A 21,197-nucleotide genomic window follows, 5' to 3' on the forward strand; every position below is an offset into this window, starting at 1 on the left:
AGAGGGCAGCTGTCTACAAGGCAGGAAGCAGGCCCCCTACTGGACACCAAATTTGCAGGCACCTTGATCTTGGACTTCTCAACCTCCAGAAATGTGAGAAATAAATGTCTGTTGTTTATGTCAGCCAGTTTATGGTATTTTGTTATAGCAGCCTGAGCTAAGACAACCAGCAAGAAGCAAATAGGGAAAGGCAGTCCAGTGGAGACATTGAGGATATGGAAGCCGAAAAACCTAGTCTAGCCCCAGCTCCACCACTTGCTCCCTGTATGACTCTGGGAAAGTTTACCCAACACTCCAAGCCTTATATAACTAGAGTATGTAAGGGGAACACTGATGATGCCTACTTTGTAGGATTGTTGCAAAGGCTGTATTGGTTGCCCCAGTCCACTGCCTGATATGGAGTTCGAGCTCAGTTAATAGTAGTTGTTATGCATGTCTACTTGGACTTGTGTGGCTCTCCAGAGCTGTGCCTGCTCTGCTTGAAATGAATTCAGACTTAGCTTTCTAAACCACTTCAGTCTAAGTCAATTAATATTCATGAAAAGCCCATAGTGTGCCTGGAATCAGGAATGTCCTCGTAGACCAGGCATGGTCTCCACCTTAGGGAATGTGGCAGAGACCACTAGTTGCCCACTCTCTAGCTAGTCTCCCCTTCATCTTTCTAACAGAGGATTTTGATTTTCTTCAGGGTAGTAAAGCACCTAGCTGAAGGATGACTTTTCCCAGCTTTCCTTTCAGCTATGACTGGTCATGTGACCTCTGGCCACTGAGATGGAAATGGAAATGTGGAGCTTCCAGGAAGACTTCCACAGGGAGTTGATTCAGCTAGAAGGTGAGCTTTCTGTCCTTTTCCTCTTTTCCATCGTGTTCCAGAAATGTAGATGTAGTGGCTAGGCCCAAATAGTCAATTCTGAGACAGGCAAACGAGAAAGAGAAAGAACACAGGTGCCTGACAACTCTGTGAAGTCACCATTCTAGCCCTGGACTACCTTCTCTAGATGTCTTTTACATGAGAGAATAAGCCCTTAGATATTTAAGCTACTGTTATTTGAGCTTTCTGCTATATGCAGCCAACCCAAATCCTGCCTCGGATGGGGATTTTCAGCAAGATCCACACCTCTCTCTTCATTCCCTCTTTGACTTCTCTGCTTGTTTACTATTGGACCCCTCCCTCACTGTGCAGGATGACACACTATTTCCCCAACTCTCTGGCCTGTCACATCAGCTATTCTCTCAACAACTCACTCTCTATTTTAGCAACACACTCAGTAGGGGGACCCTGGTTCCAGGCTAAGCTAGGAAGAGCACCACTCAAAATCCTATAACTACACTCATGGGTACTCTTCAGCTCTTACTTCAGCCTCCAAGCCTGACCTAGCCCCTGAGAAAAAGTATCTTAGAGATAGAATTAATTGATATCTTGTACTATATATAATTTACAACTGTCCAGGGCAATTGACCATATGGTCTCATACATCACATGCTAGGCCACAAATATAATCTCAACTAGTTCAGAAATAACAGGAATGGTACATGCTATGAATTGTGGCCAAAATAGAATGAAATATAAAGTAACAACCAAAACAAATAAAAACAAACCAACTACTTGGGAATTTAAAACTTCTTACTGAGTCAACAATTGACTTGGAAAGGAAATCAAGAACACAAAAAGAGTTTATTCAGAAAACAAGGATAGTTCCACAGTAATCTCTGTGGAATGTATTCAAAACAGTACTTTTAGGAAATTTTATGATTTAAAATTTTCTCTTTTTTGGTGATTGATAAAAAGAGAACGTTTTAAAAAGAATTCAACTGAAAACATTAGAAAAGGAATGAGAAAGAGGAAGAAGAAAATATGACAAGAAAAGCAGGAGGAGATAATTTGAAATGAAAAATAATTTCACTGGGTTCAATAAATAAAACTAAAAACTAAGTATTTGAAAAGTAAACTCATAATTCAATAAAATTTGTGTTGAGAAATAAGATACCAACTAATAAATAAAAATTTTTTAAATAAAAAATAGAACACAAAAGCATATGCTAATAAGATTTGAACATATAAATAAAAAACAATTTTTTCCAATATGAAAGTGTAAACTTAACCTGATTAATATTAAACTAATAATTTGGGAAGAGGGAAGAAATTTAGAAGTGTCCAGAAATTTAGAATTCAACTAGAAGTCACCAGATATATATATATATACACACACACATGTATTAGTTTTCTGTTGCTGTGTAACAAATTACCACAAACTCAGTGGCTTAAAATAACACGTTTACTATCTTACAGTTTCCCTAGCTCAGGAGTCTAGATCACCTTAGCTGGGTCCTTGGCTCAGAGTTTCACAGGTGGCAGTCAAGGTGTTGGCTGCACCCTGTTCTCATCCAGTAGCTTGATTGGGGAAAAAAATCTGCTTCCAAGCTCATTTGTTGTTGGCAGGATTCATTTCCTTGTGGCTATATGACTACGGGCTCAACTTCTTACTAACTATTGGCTGTTGACTATCTTCAGGCCCTGAGCCCACCTGAAGTTCTCTGCCATATGGCCCTCTCCATAGGCAATTCACAACACAGCAGTTTGCTTTGTGGGGGACTGGAATTGGCCACCCCAAGATACATCTCTTTGGCATGAGGATTATTTTGGGGTGGTTAATTTTTTTTTCTTTTAAAGAAGTTTTGTTTTTTTTTTAATTTTTTCCTTTTTCTCCCCAAAGCCCCCCGGTACATAGTTGTATATTCTTCGTTGTGGGCCCTTCTAGTTGTGGCATGTGGGACGCTGCTTCAGCGTGGTTTGATGAGCAGTGCCATGTCTGCGCCCAGGATTCGAACTGACAGAACACTGGGCTGCCTGCAGCAGAGCACGTGAACTTAACCACTGGGCCACAGGGCCAGCCCCAGGGCTGGTTACTTTGAAAAAACTGCAGACATGAGAGAAACTCTGAGAAGTAGAAGTTACCCTTTGTAAAGAGACATTTACATTTGTAAAGGAAATCTCCATCTAAAGGTGTACCTCTCTGTACCAAGAAGAAGGGAGGATGACCTTATCTCTAAAAACTCTTAATCAATACAGAAGGCCAGGACTTAAATCTGCATAATAACCTTACTCTTGTTTACTGTGCTTTTCTGGTAATCTCCCATAACTGACTTCCCCCACCCCCAACATCCTCCTTTGTCTTTAGCTGAGGCTGGTATTTAAGGTGAGAGCTTCCACCATTTTGGTGAGTTGCTCAGTTTTCCTGGGTCTCTCCCATGTATGTATACATGTTACAAAGCTTTGTTTAATTTTCTTCTGTTATTCTGTCTCATGTGAATTTAATTCGTTGTCTGGCCAGAAGGACCTAGAGTGGGTAAAGGAAATGTCTTTCTCCCCTACAAGGCAAAATTAGGTATCACTTAAAGCTGTTAGTTTGCTGATGAATTTCTAACAGACAACATGAGCTTGTTTGACTAGTAAACCCAGGCTGCATGTCTGCATCATATTCAAACACCAACAACTCTGAGGACTTTTCAATCAAGCCAACAAACAAACTTTCATTAACCAAAGATTAATCTATATCATGTTAACTTAAAAGACACTGGGTTAATTTCTATTACATTTAGAATTTATGTAACCACTCACTTTAAGCCAGTTAAACAGAGCTCTTAATTTTGGCCATATCATCCAGAGGTAAAATATCACACATATATAACATACATATAGACATACTAAAACACACAGGTAGACACAGAGACGTTAAGTTTTTGCCATGAATCAGGTGCAATACAAAATGCACTAGTTTCTGAGAAATATCTGCATTTCAAAGAATGGCTCTCAGGTCCTAGAGAAGATGGGAGAAGAAAATTTACGTCATAAAGACAGAGAGAAAGCAGTCAAGTTTTTTTTAAGATGGAGTTTCAGGGACATATTTGCCTTATCTGTTTCTAATGTCTGAATCTTTATCTCAATATCTAGGAGCATTTTGGAAGGAACAGGAGAGGCCCTGGGTTTGGCAAAAGACAGGTGAATTTTGAATTGTCTTCTAGAGCCACACCTCTGGCCTTGCAGAGATTTGCAAGACAAAGACAGTTGCTTCCAATTCCCCAAAGAATTGAATTACAGCCTGAATGACAAAAAAAGAGGCTGACTCACTCCTCCAGCTACACCCTTCCAATTATTTCTTTCTATCAGGGAAATTTTTAACTTAAGAGGTGAATCAAAGATTTGTATTTTCTAAAACTTTCAGGACAATGTGTCACACCTTTAAAAGTCTTACAATCAGGCAGGGTAAACACTCCCCAGTGAGACAGTGTCCACCTGCACAATACAATCTATAATACGATCAAGCAAAAAGACTTACAATCACTTTACATAAAGCCCATAAATATATCAGTTTTCTAAAAATTTCATCTGAATTCCATCAACTCTTATATCTCTAATCATAGCTTTCATCAGGACTTTATCAATAGGTCTTGGTCTTATAATATTGGATAGGAGAAGTATTCCCAGCCAGACATTTTAAAACATACTCAGGCAAAGTTGATATACCCTCCTTATAAAAAAAAAAAAAACTAGCTCAAGCATTCCAACCTTTGTAATCTTATTAACACTTAAATTTTTATATTTTCTCAATTCAGTTGTAGCCTGAGTCAGGGTCTTAAGGCTAGTCATTTTTTTCTTGTGTTTCCTTTTAAGTTGGCCTTTTCATAGGTACCAATAAAAATTATGATGAGAGCTCTCATAAATTTTTTCCCTAATTTAGAAGTTTTTCCAATTTAAATGATCCATCATCTGGCCACATTGATGAGTAGTATCTTAACAGTGACTCACACCAATAAACTTAACCATGGATGCAAGAGGCGTCCCCAAAAGAGATTCAGAAAGTTCACTCCCTAAAATAGTCTAAGAAAGTAAAGGCCTTCATTGCAACGAAGATTGAGACGACAAGGCCCCTTATGAAAGCAATTTGGACCCCTTATGACAAATTCCCCTGAGAGTTGACACAGCTGGACAAAGAGAGTGTGTCCTGGAACCCCAGTCTACTCGACAGGCCGCCAAGATGCATGTCCATACATGCATCCTCCAGATGGCGGAGACCAGAAAGATCACAAAGTCAAGCTCTCAAGATATAGAACAAGACAAAAGAAAAACCTCATCTAATATGCACATTAACAGTTTTAGCTATGCTCTGGGTCTCTTGGAGCCAGAATAATACCCAGGAGGGAGGTGCCGTGGGGTTAGGGGTCATGTGTGCTTTACAGAGTACCTCATCATTGCACAGGCATTTTCTTGAAGTTGGCAGGGGACCTGTGTCATCTACTCTGTTTTGGGACCAAGTCATCCTTTCACGGGAGACTTCTTGAGGTGGCGAGCACCCTAGTGGCTCTTAACTGCTTGACTGGCGCCCACCAAAGTTGCAGCTTTTTTGGCTTCCAAGATGCACTTAGCAACAACTTCAACCTTGTGCGCATATTCCCAGACATGAGGCTTATAGAGAAGCCTGTGTCTTATGACAAATGACAAAAAAAGACAGAGACAAGGAAAAATACAATCTCTGGGAGGAAAGGATCTACCAGTGAGTACTCAACCAAATCCTAGAGTCACTGAGTCTAAGAAGCTAGCCTCACCAAAATTTTTCCCCGCTAATCTAAATTTCAAAAAAAACTCACCACTCTTGCTTCCATTGGACCTTGCAGCAGAGATCGGGGAGACTGACGTGGTAAGAACTCTTACCTCCTGCTGGCTCTTGTCAGGGGTCCAGGATCTCTCAGCTGCAGCAGCCCAGGAGTGAGCAGTGTCCAGCCAGTGAAATTTTATCCTGTCCAAGTCACCAAACTGTAGGGGAGGAAGACATTTCCTTTACCCACTCTAGGTCCTTCTGGCCAGACAACGAATTAAATTCACATGAGACAGAATAACAGGAGAAAATTAAACAAAGCTTTGTAACATGTATACATACATGGGAGAGACCCAGGAAAACTGAGCAACTCACCAAAATGGTGGAAGCTCTCACCTTAAATACCAGCCTCAGCTAAAGACAAAGGAGGATGTTGGGGGTGGGGGAAGTCAGTTATGGGAGATTACCAGAAAAGCACAGTAAACAAGAGTAAGGTTATTATGCAGATTTAAGTCCTGGCCTTCTGCATTGATGAGAGTTTCCAGAGATAAGGTCATCCTCCCTTCTTCTTGGTACAGAGAGGGAGACACCTTTACAGATGGAGATTTCCTTTACAAATGTAAATGTCTCTTTACAAAGGGTAACTTCTACTTCTCAGAGTTTCTCTCATGTCTGCAGTTTTTTAAAAGTAACCAGCCCAGGGGCCGGCCCGGTGCCACAGCAGTTAGGTGCACATGTTCCACTTCGGCAGCCTAGGGTTCGCTGGTTCAGATCCCGGGGGCGGATATGGCACCACTCGGCAAAAGCAACGCTGTGGTAGGCATCCCATGTATAAAGCAGTGGAACATGGGCATGGATGTGAGCTCAGGGCCAGTCTTCCTCAGCAAAAAGAGGAGGATTGGTAGCAGTTAGCTCAGGGCTAATCTTCCTCAAAAAAAAAATAAACAAAATAAATAAAAGTAACCAGCCCAAAATAATCCTCATGCCAAAGAGACATATCTTGGGGTGGCCAGTTCCACTCCCCCATAGTCTAATGTCTCATAAAGTTTTTGTGGGTAATCTAAACATCATTATTGGGAACAAATGATTTAGATATAAATGAATCAAGAGTTTATTGATAAACTTTTAGCAATAATTATAGTTTATGGCATACATATCTAAAGTAATGTCCAAAATATTTTTGGTAACTAGAAACTTTGAAGTTTTGCTAGGTTAATTTAAATGATAAAATTCATTGAATATCTAGATCATTTCCAAATAAGATAAGATATTAGACATTAATTATTAAGTGTAAGTTTATCTACTTTTGGCTTCTTACTGAAGAGAGGCTAAAAGTGTTTGGGTCTATTACTGTGAAGTAGCATGTTTCTAGAAATTATGAAATGTGTTTAGAATGGTGATATAAAAGACAGTTCATAGTTGCTTACTTTTTAGTTTTTACTGTGGTCTGTTAAGGGTTAAAATTCTAACTAATAAATGTAATTAAAGCTACTGGAAATTAATAAGGAAAACAGCTCTGTTTTCAAGGAAAGTAAAATGTATATTTTCGGTAAAGAAGGTACAAAGAATGGAAGTATTTTTGTTTGTTGGGTTAAGAAAGATAAATTTGTCCTGAAGTACTAGAAAGGAAGATAGCAAGCATGGGACAAATTCTGAAGGTACAAAGAAAGTTGTAGAAGTTTGTGAAGGAGAAATTCTGAAAGGAGTTTTATGCTGGTCAAGTTGACTAATATTAAAGTAAATGAGTGTTAATGATAAAAATAAGCCGGTGCGGAAATTAAAATTTGGTTTTCCTCTCAAAGGGTAATTTTCCTGAACTTCTAGTCTTCTCTTGGTAAAGAGATTATGGAAAGTTTTTCTTTAAGTAGTCTAGTGGAAGGGTAGGGATTTTGTGTTTTATCAAAATAAATTTCCTGTATTGTTTATCACGTCGTTAATCATAGGTGCTAAGATCTTACAGCTGTTTAGTCTTCTGAATTTGCCTAAAAATCTTTAATTGTCACTATGGTTACATGGATAACTAAACATTGTTTCAAAGAGACCTTTGGTATTATGTGGGTAAATGTTATTGATATAAATTTTTGAAATTATATAACGTTCCTAAAATTCTGATCTCTCCTGGTTGTCAGCCATAATTCTGTTTATTTTAAGGTGTTGTATTCACAAAATTAACGAAATTTATTGTTGATTTCCATTTTTGAGTCTTTTGTTGTTTACAGACAGTTATGGTTTTGCTCTGATGCTTTTTGCTTTTGCAAATATAGTTCATCTTCAGAGAGATTCATGGAAGGGACTCTGACACTTACTCTGGAATGCAGGTTTCTGATAAACTTTCAGATCATAAAACTGAACTGGTTAAAAAAGTACAGAATTCTAATGGAGAAACTGATGATCCCATAAAACTGCTAAAGGATTAAGATTAAAAAAATCGATTACACAGGACTGTATGAACTGATGAGGATGATTATAATTTTTTATGACTTTTGTTTGAAATAATGTTGATTTTTTGATAGTTTGTTTTCTCAGATTTAAGGAAATCTTTTCCTCTTTTCTCTTTTGCTAATTATGACTTAGAATAATTTGGTGAAATTATACCTTTGTGAGCAGAACTGAAACATTTATCTTTTTCTCCCTACCTGATTCCTCCAGAATTTGGAAACTTAGTGAGTGAGTATTATTATTTTCATGGCAATATAGTTATTTGCATAAGTTCAATGAGCATCTGTTCTCCTTATAACAGGACACAATTGGAAACATTAGTTATCTTACCAAAGCTTTGACCGGAATGTCATATTTGAGAGAAACAGGTATAGACTCATATATGACCAGACAGCTTTTGAGAAACAGGGATTGGACTTTATGGAATAAAGCCTCTTTGAAATATGGGCCTGGCAGCTTATTTACAGAGATTCCAGCAATCTTACCTAGTAAGTAAGGAAGCTTATTCATCTGGCAAGTGCCTGGAACCTCAAAGTATTTTGGGGGACCTCCAGAAGAAAGGAGTCTACCCAAATCTGTAGGTATTGCAGGTGAGGCCTGATGACAAATCCTTGACTTGGCTTTCCTGGCCTTGAGAGGCCTTTTTTTTTTTTTTTTTTTTTGAGGAAGATGAGCCCTGAGCTAACTGCTGCCAATCCTCCTCTTTTTGCTGAGGAAGACTGGCCCTGAGCTAACATCCATGCCCATGTTCCTCTACTTTATACGTGGGACGCCTACCACAGCATTGCTTTTGCCAAGTGGTGCCATTTCCGCCCCTGGGATCCAAACCAGCGAATCCTGGGCCACTGAGAAGTGGAACATGCAAACTTAACCACTGTGCCACCAGGCTTGGCCCCTTGAGAGGCCTTTAAAGTTCAATCTGAGATTCCTTATAAAAAGTTCCAACAAAGCAGATTTAAAAGATCCTATATGATCAATAGATATTCTTGCTGTACTTATGTAAATAATTGGGCCAAGTTTATTGAAACTAAATATTTTTCAAACCAGTTAGTCTTAATTTGGCTATCTTTGGTAAAAATGAGGGTGATTTAGAGAGAAAAATTATGTTTCAGTGAAAACTATAATATTCATTTGTGGATATTAGATCATAGTTCTGTTAGTTGTCTTTGAGGATTTTTCTACCTGTGAACTGGACAGGATCCTGAATTCTTCTAGTCTCCTGAAATATCTGGCTGCAAATCTCCAAAGTAACATTTTCAATTTTTTCCCTCATTTTCATTTGGAATAATTGAGAATTGAACCTGCCCTTTTTCCTGAAGCCTTGCAAACTGAAGCTGAACAACTTGATATAAACTTAAGGGAGATTCCTGACTGTTGCTGTGTAAGCTGTAAGCCACTCAGAAAGATACCTGAATGCCCAATGACATCATCAGAGACATCTCAAGCTGCAAAAGATGCTTCAACTCTGACATCTAGAAATCTTCTTGACTGGCTGCTCCCTAGGCTCAGGAACTGGTTTACAATTTGCTCCAACCATTAACCTTGTTTCCCTTTTTATTTCCATAGAAATACTTCTTATTAACCTGACTGCATGCTTCCAAAATATAGGCCTAGCTTTGGGAACCCACCTGGATCAACACCTTCTAAAATAAATTTAACTGGACTGATCTATTACCGGGACTAAGAAATGTGTTCAGTGAGATGAAACAATCTCCCACTCGGCTTCTGGACTATGAAACTCCTTAAAGTTTCAAAGGACTGTGAAACTTAAAAGTTTCAAAGGCAAGACTCTAGGGGACAGGAATTGGCCACTCCAAGATATATCTCTTTGGCATGAGGATTATTTTGGGCTGGTTGCTTTTAAAAAACTGCAGACATAAGAGAAACTCTGAGAAGTAGAAGTTACCCTTTGTAAAGAGACATTTACATTTGTAAAGGAAATCTCCATCTATAAAGGTGTCTTCCTCTCTGTACCAGGAAGAAGGGAGGATGACTTTATGTCTAAAAACTCTTAATCAATGCAGAAGGCCAGGACTTAAATCTGCATAATAACCTTACTCTTGTTTACTGTGCTTTTCTGGTAATCTCCCATAACTGACTGCCCCACCCCCAACATCCTCCTTTGTCTTTAGCTGAGGGTGGTATTTAAGGTGAGAGCTTCCACCATTTTGGTGAGTTGCTCAGTTTTCCTGGGTCTCTCCCATGTATGTATACATGTTACAAAGCTTTGTTTAATTTTCTCCTGTTATTCTGTCTCATGTGAATTTAATTCGTTGTCTGGCCAGAAGGACCTAGAGTGGGTAGAGGAAATGTCTTCCTCCCCTACAGTTTCTTCAAGGCCAACAGGAGAATCTCTCTCTAGTCTGCTTATACAGACTCTTATATAATGAACAAATCAAGGACTGACATTCCATCACCTTAGCCATATGACGTACCTAATCAAGGGAGTGATATTCCATCACATTTGCCACAGTATATTGGTTAGAAGCAAGTCACAGGTTCCACTCACATCTAAAGGGGAGGAATTGATTATATAGGAGTGTTACTCATTGGGGGTCACGTCAGGTCGTGTCCACCACAATGTGGGTGAATGCGAAATCCTCCCAAACTTTCAATGGCTAACTATCTACCTTGAAAAATGGCAATCAAGGAGTTCTGTCCCTTTAAGACAAGACTGAAGCGCCAAAAGAGGCGTGTGTGGCAGGCAAATTAAGCCTCTGAGTGCAGAGCCTTAGGCCCTCACTTTATGCACTTTGATACCCATTGCTACATCTCAATCTATAGTTCAGATTGTGACTCCTACCTCTGCCCTCCACTTCTTCTCCCTGACTTCAGACCCAGCTCCTATGCTGTCAATCCTTGACTTCACTTTCTTGATTTGACAAGCAGCTGCCCTAACGGAGTCTTGCTCTCCGTGGCTGTCATGTTCTCCTGCTAAGGCCATATATGCAATGCATACAGCTTTAGGTGTCTAGCGACATTCTAGGCCCTCACCCCTTGATCTCCTCTCCTGTTCTATAACCTGTTTTATCCACCAGGTATTTCAAATATTCTGATCCATATGCTTGCTGATGGGCCTATCTGTGATTGATGCTGTGAAGAAAGGGGCTGTGGGCTACAATTTACAAAGTCTTACTTGGCAAAGGCTCTCTAGGGATGGACTGAATTGTAAGGCTGTGGGGCTGATTTTATTAGTGATGACAAAGGTCAATGTATTTCTTGGTCTGTTTTTATAGGATGGTCAGAGAGAAGCTGATGAACAGACTTGACCTTTACTAAAATGTATTGACCTTAAAGCATCTCTGCTATTCCATACCTTGTTTCTGAACCTTGAAAAGTGTGGCCTATTGCATATGACAAGAGATTTTCACATACTGGGGTTTATGGGGTAACTATTCTGATTCAGAACTGATTACTGTTTTGGCTTGAACTAAAAAAGCGTGACTTTGGCCTATCAAACATACACTGTACATCTGCTTTAACCACTTAAGCATGCACTCTCTTGTGGCTGGCCCCGTGGCCAAGTGGTTGAGTTCGCACGCTCTGCTTCAGCAGCCCAAGGTTTTGCAGGTTCGGATCCTGGGTGTGGACCAAGGCACTGTTCATCAAGCCATGTTGAGGTGGCGTCCCACATAGCACAAGCAGAAGGACCTACAACCAGAATATACAACTATGTACTGGGGGGCTTTGGGGAGAAGAGGAAGAAGAAAAAAATAAAAAGAGTATTGGCAACAGATGTTAGTTTAGGTGACAATCTTTAAAAAAAAAAAAAGCACTCTCTTAAAATAAGAATACATTCTTCCCCTCCTTTGCCCTATTGGTAATGCTGATATTAGTCCCTTTTCCAACATCAGGGTCATGTTGACTGCTAATGTGCAATTGAATACCTCTTTGAAACTTTGATGAATATGTATCCTGGGTGTGTTTAATGTATGTTCTTTGTTCTAAAAAGGTATAACACTGTACTGAAAACCATGGTTCTCCAGGGCTGAACGCCTTCCTTTCTGGAAAAGGTCTTTGCAGTTATAATCCTCACTCTGGCTCAAGTAAAACTCACCTCTCTCTCTTATCTATAGAATGGTTATTGGTTATTTTGCGTCGACGCATAGTTCATTCTAAAATGCATGTCTCAGTCCTGAAATCTAATGAGGATGATGCACAAATAAAGACTACTATAGGCCATATATTCTCAATGGGGCGATAGTGCCATGCATTCCAGTGGAGCAATTTGGTTCTCAAGGGGGCCAAAAATCTTACTCTTTTTTGTGTAGAAAGTGAAGATATATGTACAGTACATATACAGATATTGTGTATCTGTGGGATTAAAATCACATGGAGGGACAATTAAGAAAAAAAGGTCTAAAAAGTCTCCTTGGGTGGGTAATAATGAGAAACAGGCTAAGAAGCACTGCTCTAGGGGATCTTCACCTATTGCCATGAACCACCCACAGATCTCACATTAAAATATACGTAAAATAGATGACAGCAACATATTATGGGAAACACTACACCATGGCCAAAAAGGCTTTATCTCAAGGATGATCAAAGGGTTTGACACAAAAGCAACTATTATTAATAACAATAAAATACCACCCACATCACTGGATTAAATAATGAAAAATACAATGATTTCAACAGATGCTTAAACAGCAGTTGATAACATTCAATAGCCACTTGTACTGGGGCTTTGGGGAGGAAAAAAAGAAAAAGAGGAATAGAAACATATTGCAATAACAAAATACAGAGCTATTTAAAACAGAGCTGGTTTTATCTTTAATGCAAAGCAGAAGCATTGTTAGTAAAAACAGGAACAAAACAGAAAGCCCTTCGGGTCCCACCTTTATCCTAACCACAGAAAATGATTGTCCAGCTACTGCAGGCATGAGGAGGCTTCACATGAATTCATTAAACAGTTGGGTAAAGTGGATGAATATAAGATACAGTGTATATTCAAAACACAACATAATTCCTTTGAGCTGATTAGAAATTGTAATTAAAAATAAGATCCTATTCAATAGTAACAAAAAATATAATACTGAATAAGAATTTTCGTCATACTCGGTATGATCTAATTTATGTTTTCAAAAATCGTGTATGTTTTATGTGTTTATATATAGGTATGTAAATGAATAGAAGAAGGCCTGGAAGCCTGAGACAAGTGCTCTTCCCAAAAGAGGGGAAGAAAAGGATAGAGAGAGGGTGAGAAGGGCTTGTCTGCATCCTTTGAATTTCTTCCAATGATAATGTATTAACACAGTGCTTAGATGATTTTAAAAACTACAAAACAGGATATATGACCCCATTTTGTCAAATTGCAGACACATTTATTTACACTTAGAAAATGTCTTTAGGGCCGGCCTGGTGGCGCAGCAGTTAAGTGTGCATGTTCCGCTTTGGCGGCCCAGGGTTCGCAGGTTCGGATCCCGGGTGCGGACACGGCACCGCTTGGCAAGCCATGCTGTGGTAGGCGTCCCACACAGAAAGTAGAGGAAGATGGGCACCGATGTTAGCTCAGGGCCAGTCTTCCTCAGCATAAAGAGGAGGACCGGCAGCAGATGTCAGCTTAGGGCTAATCGTCCTCAAAAAAAAGAAAGAACTATAGATCATGTCCCTATTTATAATTTATAGTGTATTCACATATAAATATAATGAAGACAAATCTTTCCAAATTATAAATAGATTTATTATAATACCAATTAGCATTTCCAAACAAGAAACTTCATATTAAAATATTTATTCCGCTCTCCTTTTATGAACCCCACTGAACATAGTGAAAGAAATTAAAAATGGGAGGGAGGTACCCTTCATTTTCAATGAGACAAGGAAGCAACATACCAGAAACCATGAAGCAAACCTTCTCATTACTGTGGGATCAGAACAGGAACAGGAAAGAGAGATGCCAGGTGCCTCCTTGAACTCATGGCAGGACCCAGATCTTTCCGAAGGTCCATGGTGGAAGATTGGCTGATGACACCTTTACTCCATCTACGAGATATGGTAGCATAGGTTGCCTCCAGAGACGGGAATGTCCCGTATAGAGTGGGATCCACACTGCAGAGTGGCAGGTTAGGTAGGTCTGCAGAACCCACCTTGCTGACCTTGCCTCCAGGAAGGGAGACTTGCAGGTATGATGCATGGGATGATGGCAAGGGAAAGGAGGAAGTGGAGGAAGGGACCATCAGATGGCACCACAGGGAGCCTATGAGTCTAACCCACAGGGATTTCCAGAATACCAAAAGCTAAGGGGAGATAGTCCCCAAGGAAAAGTAAATAACTGAAAGGCTGTTTAACGCTAAGGATCTTAGATGTTCTCCAATCCCCCCACCAACTTTTCCACTTGACATTCTGTTATTCAACCAGCAGTGGACCCCATTCAATGATAAGTCATAATCGAAAAGGAAACTATAACAGGATTTATGCATAGAAATTGTAGAGGAAGGGACTATACACAAAAGACTGATAAAAAAAAAAATTAACACTGCAAGAAGAATTACCCAAGGAAACAGAAAAGATGTTCAGATAAATTCTTTATATTCTCAAAGAAACTTCAAACAGTATCTTTCTAGAAAAAGATCCCAAGGAAAAGACATAAGAATTCAAAGAAGAAATATTAAAAAATGAAAGAAGATAAAAAGCAAGATGGTAGATGCAGGATAAAAATGGAAGAGTAAACCATGATACAGATGGAATCTACATTAGAAGCGAGAGAAAATGGGATACAAATAACTGACTATATAGTTGGAACCATAGTGTGGAAAAACTCTGGGAAATCACGGGAAATGAACAATAACAGAAAACAAGATTTGTTGATGATTCTAGAGAAAATTGCTATTGTTATGGAAAACCAATAATAGAGATCCTTGGCATTTCTGAAGGAGAATAGGCATTTCTGAAGAAGGAGCATAAAAGGAATTAATCAAATTATTTTCAAAAATAAAACAGAAGAGAACTTTCTTGAAATAAGGATGACTTGAATCGGTAGATGAAAAGGGCATACATATTCCAAGAAAAACTGATATAGACTCTTCAAATCAGGGTATATCCTCCTGGAGGTTATGAAACACCAAAGATAAAGAAAATCTCACGTGGATGGCCATGTGGTTAATAAGCCATGTACAGAGAGAAAAATCGGATTTCTTCAGGCTTCTCCACAATGCCAGAAGACAGAGGATCAGCATCTAAAAAGATCTGAAGAAAAGAAAATGTGATTCAAGGATGTGTACATGCCAACTTATCCTTCAAGTATAAAGGCAATAGTATGGTTAGAGAACAAAATGAAATGAGGTAAACATTAACAATGTATAAAAATCAAGAGACAGAGTTGGGCAATGGCATAAAGTATAAGGATGGGTAATTCCTCGTGGTTCATTCATAGCAGGAAATCAATAGATACCACTTAAAATTGAAGCTTGCCTTGTTTTTTTAAAAAAAATCATAGCAAATTCAATCTCTTAATGCTTTAATTCTGAAAGAATTAATCTTTTAAGAACTTGTGTTGAAAAAAATAACCAATTTTGTCATTTCTAAGTTTTGCTTCAGTTTTTCTAACATTAAATTCAAGTAAAACAATACTAAAAATTTTTCAGGGGCCAGCCCCCTCCCGTGGCCAAGTGGTTAAGTTTGCACGCTCCGCTGCAGTGGCCCAGTGTTTCGCCGGTTCGAGTCCTGGGCACGGATATGGCACTGTTCATCAAGCCATGCTGAGGCAGCATCCCACATGCCACAACTAGAAGGACCCACAACTAAAAATACACAATTATGTACTGGGGGGCTTTGGGAGAAAAAGGAAAAATAAAATCTTAAAAAAATTTTTTTTCATTTAAAATAGTATGCAGAGTATCATCTTATTTTTATAAAATTCTATCAGTCATTCTACCTTTTATCCACATACCTATAGAGTCTCTAATGGTGTTTTACAGATACTGGGAATGGTTGTCTCTGGGCAGTAGGATTTATAGTGAATTTTTAAACTTTCTTTGTTGTACTTTTCTATATTGCTTGAATTTTTAGAATGAATATGTTATTTTGAACAAAAGTAATAAAATCATTGTTTCATATTATTTTCCCAAAAGCTTTCTTTGTAGGCATTGGGAGTGGGACTGAACTTCAGGTCCTAGGAGGAGGTAGGTCCTGGAGGCAGAAAGTGGGATCTGAGGGTTCCATGACAGCTGACACAAGGTGTCTGGGATGTTAGGAGGCCTGTCCACAACTGGGGGTCTCGTTTCACAGCCACTCTGGCAGAAAATTCATCAGCTGCAAATGCTACCACATGTATTAAGGACTTTCCACAGTCAGACCCAGCCCCCAAGAAGCCCCCTAGTGGGGTTAAGTGCACATGTTCCGATTCGGCGGCCTGGGGTTCACCAGTTTGCATCCTGGGTGCAGACATGGCACCGCTTGCCATGCCATGCTGTGGTAGGCATCCCACATATAAAGTAGAGGAAGATGGGCATGGATGTTAGCTCAGGTCCAGTCTTCCTCAGCAAAAAGAGGAGGATTGGCAGCAGTTAGCTCAGGGCTCATCTTTCTCAAAAAAAAAAAAAAAAAAAAAGCCAGCTGGCCTCTAAGGTTAGCAAAAAGAGTCAGAGCTTCCAACTTTTGAGAAAGTCCAACATTTGCTTTATTGTGACATCAAAGAAGCCAATGCTCCCAGATTCTTCTTGACCCTCAAGCAAGAGAGCTGCCTGTGTGACCATCCTGAGCTCACAGCTGTGTGACCAAGTTCCCCACCCCATCCTCCAAGCTGGACTTTTTCAACAGGAAAGCCATCTGGGTACATAACGGTCATCATCATATTCACATTTTATTGTTCCTCTTTTTATATCTGGTTGCCACCAAATGTTTAGCAGGAAATTTGTCTTTTGTTGCTTCTCTTCCTGTATTTTAATGGAAATGGTGGAGCGTTCTGTGGATATAGCAAGCAGGCAATTGGGGTTTTGAGGCTGAGCACATCATGAAAGCACTGTGGGCTCTCAGCCTTGCTTCCTGAAAGTTGATGCTGGCCCTCACGTGATCTTTCTAGTCTATGTAACATAACAGGTGTCCCAACGGGAGACACTAGCTCAGCAGCAGTGGGTGTGGGGGGGTGGGAATGGGTGGGGAGGTCTTGGCGTGGGCAAACACTTCCTATAAGGCCTGAGGCACAGGGGTGTTACCTAAACCTGAATGAAAGCCTAAGGGAGTGTGGCCCCCTGGACCCACATACTGGGCTCTGCTGAAGGGCTGGGGATCACCTGTAGCCAGTGTCTCCAAGGGACAGAATCACTAGACAGGCATAGTAACATAGTTGTAGAGGCAGGTGATAGGCCTTCAGTGAATGTTGAGCACAGAAAAGCACAGCAGGAGCTGTGAGGGCAGCACCTGCCGGCAGCCTGGAGAACCTTCTTGAAAGATGTTGTCTTTGCTCACTTTTTTTTAAACCAGAAAGATTATTATTAAACATACAGAAAATTATTTGTTAAAACATATAGGAAATCAATTTATTTCTAATAAAATAATACTATAAGTCCTATGTTCTCTGTGTTCTGAATCGAAGTCCTAGAATTGTCTGTGGAATTTGTCCATCTCCTCTTTACTCTCTAGTACATCTAAGACTGGTGCTAATTACTCAGAGAGGCTGAGTGTCTCAGAGGTTATATCCATTTAGACAAGGCAGCAGACTGTCTTATCACCTGCCCTGACCTTTGGATTCCATGTGTCTCCCCTTGTAATCCTTTACCCTTTAATTCTTTGATTCCTCATCAGCTTCTTGTCTGTCCCTATGCCTGGCAAGGCTTTTTCGTCTCTGATAGTTCTAGTTTGGGCAGATGGCTTTTGATCTGCTTATTTGTGCTCACTTAGTTGCATCTTCTCCACATCAAAGTTTACATCTCTAGAGAGCTACCTTGGTTTATTAAAAATATAATTTTACTCATTCAATAAAAATAGATTATGAGGGGCCAGCCCCGTTGCCGAGTGGTTAAGTTCGCACGCTCTGCTTCGGTGCCCAGGATTTCGCCAGTTCAAATCCCGGGCGTAGACATGGCACCATTTGTCAAGCCATGCTGGGGCGGCATCCTGCATGCCACAACTAGAGGGACCCACAACTAAAAATACACAACTATGTACCGGGGGACTTTGGGAGAAAAAGGAAAAATTAAAAAAACAAAAAATAAATAAAAGATTATGAACAAACAGCAAAATGAATAAAATCCTTTCACTACAGTCTTCCAGCTGCCTCTAAGACTGCTGCCCACAATAGGGGCTAACAGAAGTCTCTGCCTTGCCCAATTTAAAATCTTGGGTGACTGTGTTTAGCCATTTTTCTGTGAGCCACTTCTGCAGCTCATTCACTCCTCAACCTGCTCGAATCAGGCTTCTGCCTCCTCCACTCCGCTGATAATGCTCTTTCCAAGACCACCAGTGAGCCCCTACTCATGCTAAATGCAACTGACACGTTTCAACTGTCATTTGCCTAATCCGTCTGTTCATTTGTGAAACTACTTAACATTCTTTCCATCTTTAAACTCCTCATCCACTGATTTCTCTCACTTCTCTCTCTCCCAGTTCTTCTCACTCTTTAATGGGCTTGTCTTCCTCCTCTACCCATAAGTTTTCAGGATTCCATTCTCAGAGAGCAAGCTCTTTTGTCCTCGTGTTTTAACTACCAAAAGTCTCCAAACCCAGACCTCTCCAGAGTTCCAGTCCCATATATATCCAACCCTTAATGAATGTCTTAATTTGCCCCAAATTAACACACCATGGTGTCCCCAAGCTCTGTCTCTCTTCCTGGGTTACATTTCCTGCACTACATTACATTACATTTCTGCAGCCCAGGGAAATGCGCTCGTGAATAGAAGTAAGAACCATTCCGGGGTCCCCAGAGCATAAGTTGACTCTGAGAGGTACAATTAGTGTCCTTGGTTTGATCAGAAATCATGGGCTCGAGAGATTTAGCAGATACTGACCTCAGAAAGTTTGATACCCCTTCCTTCCGTATTTGTGTTCCCTTCGAGGTCTTTATCTCCCCAGGAGACAGGAATAATTATGCTTCTCCTTTGTATTAGCGATGTCAGCCTTGGAGTTCGGTAGATGTGAAAACAAGGATGGAAGGGCTCAAGTGGATGAAGAGTGAGCTCAGTAGGATTCCCCCAAATGCTCCAATGTGTCCTGAGACAAACCAAGTCAACTCATTTTTCTCTGAACTCTGGAACTTTAATCTTTCAAGAACACACTTCCTTCCTGTACTTCTAGTAATTACTATTTCTGGCTTTTCTGGAAATCCCACCAGTCACCCTGCCCCTCTCTTCCTAAAGACTTAAGTCACAAAAATAGAACCATGAGAAAAGTCAGTTTGACCCCTTTGCTCTGTGAATTGTGCTGGGTAGAGAGAGCCTGGGGGAATGGGGTGGGGGTGGCGGGAGGAGGCGGATTCTTCTTCAACTGATTCTTCCATCTCAAGGAAAAATAAACTGAAGGAAAGAATAAAAAATATTTTAAGTTAGTCATCCACAGGAAAACGATTTTGTGGCAAAGAGTCTAGTATTTAGAGAAGGAATTTTTAACCTGAGATCTATGAATGCGCTTTATTAGAATATATGATCCTCCAGAAATGTGAGCTATGTGTTTTTGTGTCTGTGCATTTTTCTGAAGAGAGGGTCCATAGCTTTTACCAGATTCTCAAAGGGGTCCCTGATGTCCAAAAGGGTAAGAACTACTCATTTAGAGATCACCTTAGTTGTATTGATTATCTATTGCCATATAACAAATTACCCCAAAACTTAGCAGTATAATACAGCTAACATTTATTACTCAAAGCTTGTGCGGGTAAGGAATTGAGTGATTTAGCTGGGTGACTGAATCTCTTGTGGTGATGCAGTCAAGAAGTCAGCTGCGGTTGCTGTCATCTGAAGGCTTGACTAGGGCTGGAGAATCTCTTCCAAGATGGTTTGCTCACATGGCTGTTGGCAGAAGGCCTCAGTTCCTTGCTGGCTCTTAGCAAGAGGCCTCGATTCCTTACCACATGGACCTCTCCATTGGGCTGCTTGAGTGTCCTCACAACATTGCAGCTGGATTCCCTCATAGGAGTGACCAAGGGAGCAAGGAAGAAGCCACAATGGCTTTTATGACTTAGTCTCAGGAGTCATACATTGTCACTCCTGCCACATGCCATTCTTTTTTTTCTTCTTCTTCTCCTCCTCCTCCTCCTCCTCCTTCTTCTCCTCCTCCTCTCCTTCTCCTCCTCCTCCTCTTCCTCCTCCTCCTCCTCCTTCTTCTCCTCCTCCTCCTCCTCCTCCTTCTCCTCCTTCTTCTCCTCCTCCTTCTCCTCCTCCTTCTTCTCCTCCTCCTTCTCCTCCTCCTCTCCTCCTCCTCCTCCTCCTCCTCCTCTTCCTCCTTCTTCTTCTTCTTCCCAAAGCCCCCCAGTACATAGTTGTATATCCTAGTTTTGAGTGCCTCTGGTTGTGCTATATGGGATGCCACCTCAGCATGGCCTGATGAGTGGTGCCATGTCTGTGCCCAGGATCCAAACCTGTGAAACTCTGGGCCGCCGAAACAGAGCATGCGAACTTTACCACTTGGCTACGGGGCCGGCCCCTAGGCTCCACTTTTTGAAGGGAGGAATATCAAAGAATTTGTGGATATATGTTTAAACTACCAAACTAGTAAAGAGGTCTTACTTCAAGGTCTTACTGAGAAGCAAATTTCTCTCCCCCTGTAAAATCCTCCCCATTCTTCCACCAGGTTATTTTGCTGTGTCTTGGATGCCCCCAGTAAGGCTCCCCCATTGACCTTAGACAAATTACTAAACTCCTTTGTGTCTCAATTTTTTCATTAGTTACTGGGGATAATATTAGTACCTACTTCATAGCATTGTTGTATGAGGATTAAGTGAAATGTTAAAAAACGTTAGCTATAATAATGGTGACCCCACCTCCAATCCAGAGCTTTCTATTTCCATTAATTAGAAGTGTACATTTATGGATTGTAAATCTTCTAGATGGGATGAGAAGTGATTATTCATTGAGAATTTATTTGTAGAGCAGGTGCTGTAGGGCAGGGAGGTACAACAGAAGTTAAAAACAGACCCTGTCCTTGATAGGCCTAAGATGTAGTTGGGGAGAAAAGATAATCTATACACGAAACAGAGAAATGCTTTGGAAATCCAGTGACACTCATCTCTGTAGA

General features: G+C 40.3%; 1 protein-coding gene and 1 long non-coding RNA gene across 3 annotated transcripts in view; one reads left to right on the plus strand and one right to left on the minus strand.

Moving 5' to 3' along the window:
* The window catches only part of LOC139075552 (OTU domain-containing protein 6A-like), a 36,099-nt gene extending 23,997 nt beyond the window's left edge, over nucleotides 1–12,102 (plus strand). Inside the window, exons 3-4 of one of the 2 annotated variants that reach the window (XM_070572591.1) lie at nucleotides 739–832; nucleotides 9,600–12,102. The gene's annotated coding sequence lies outside the window, so the exon portion shown is untranslated. Of the gene's footprint in view, nucleotides 1–738; nucleotides 1,868–9,599 lie in introns of those variants that run through there. The other variant, XM_070572590.1, reaches the window with a different exon arrangement.
* Nucleotides 12,103–14,557: 2,455 nt separating this feature from the next.
* On the minus strand, nucleotides 14,558–19,198 carry LOC139075553 (uncharacterized). Its single transcript, XR_011526049.1, has 2 exons — nucleotides 18,980–19,198; nucleotides 14,558–15,221 (listed from the first exon to the last, which is right to left on the minus strand). It is a non-coding gene; the product is annotated as an uncharacterized lncRNA (long non-coding RNA).
* Between the last annotated feature and the right edge of the window lie 1,999 nt (nucleotides 19,199–21,197).

This window comes from Equus przewalskii, chromosome 14 (genome assembly GCF_037783145.1).
Source record: "Equus przewalskii isolate Varuska chromosome 14, EquPr2, whole genome shotgun sequence".
Taxonomy (NCBI): Eukaryota; Metazoa; Chordata; class Mammalia; order Perissodactyla; family Equidae; genus Equus; species Equus przewalskii.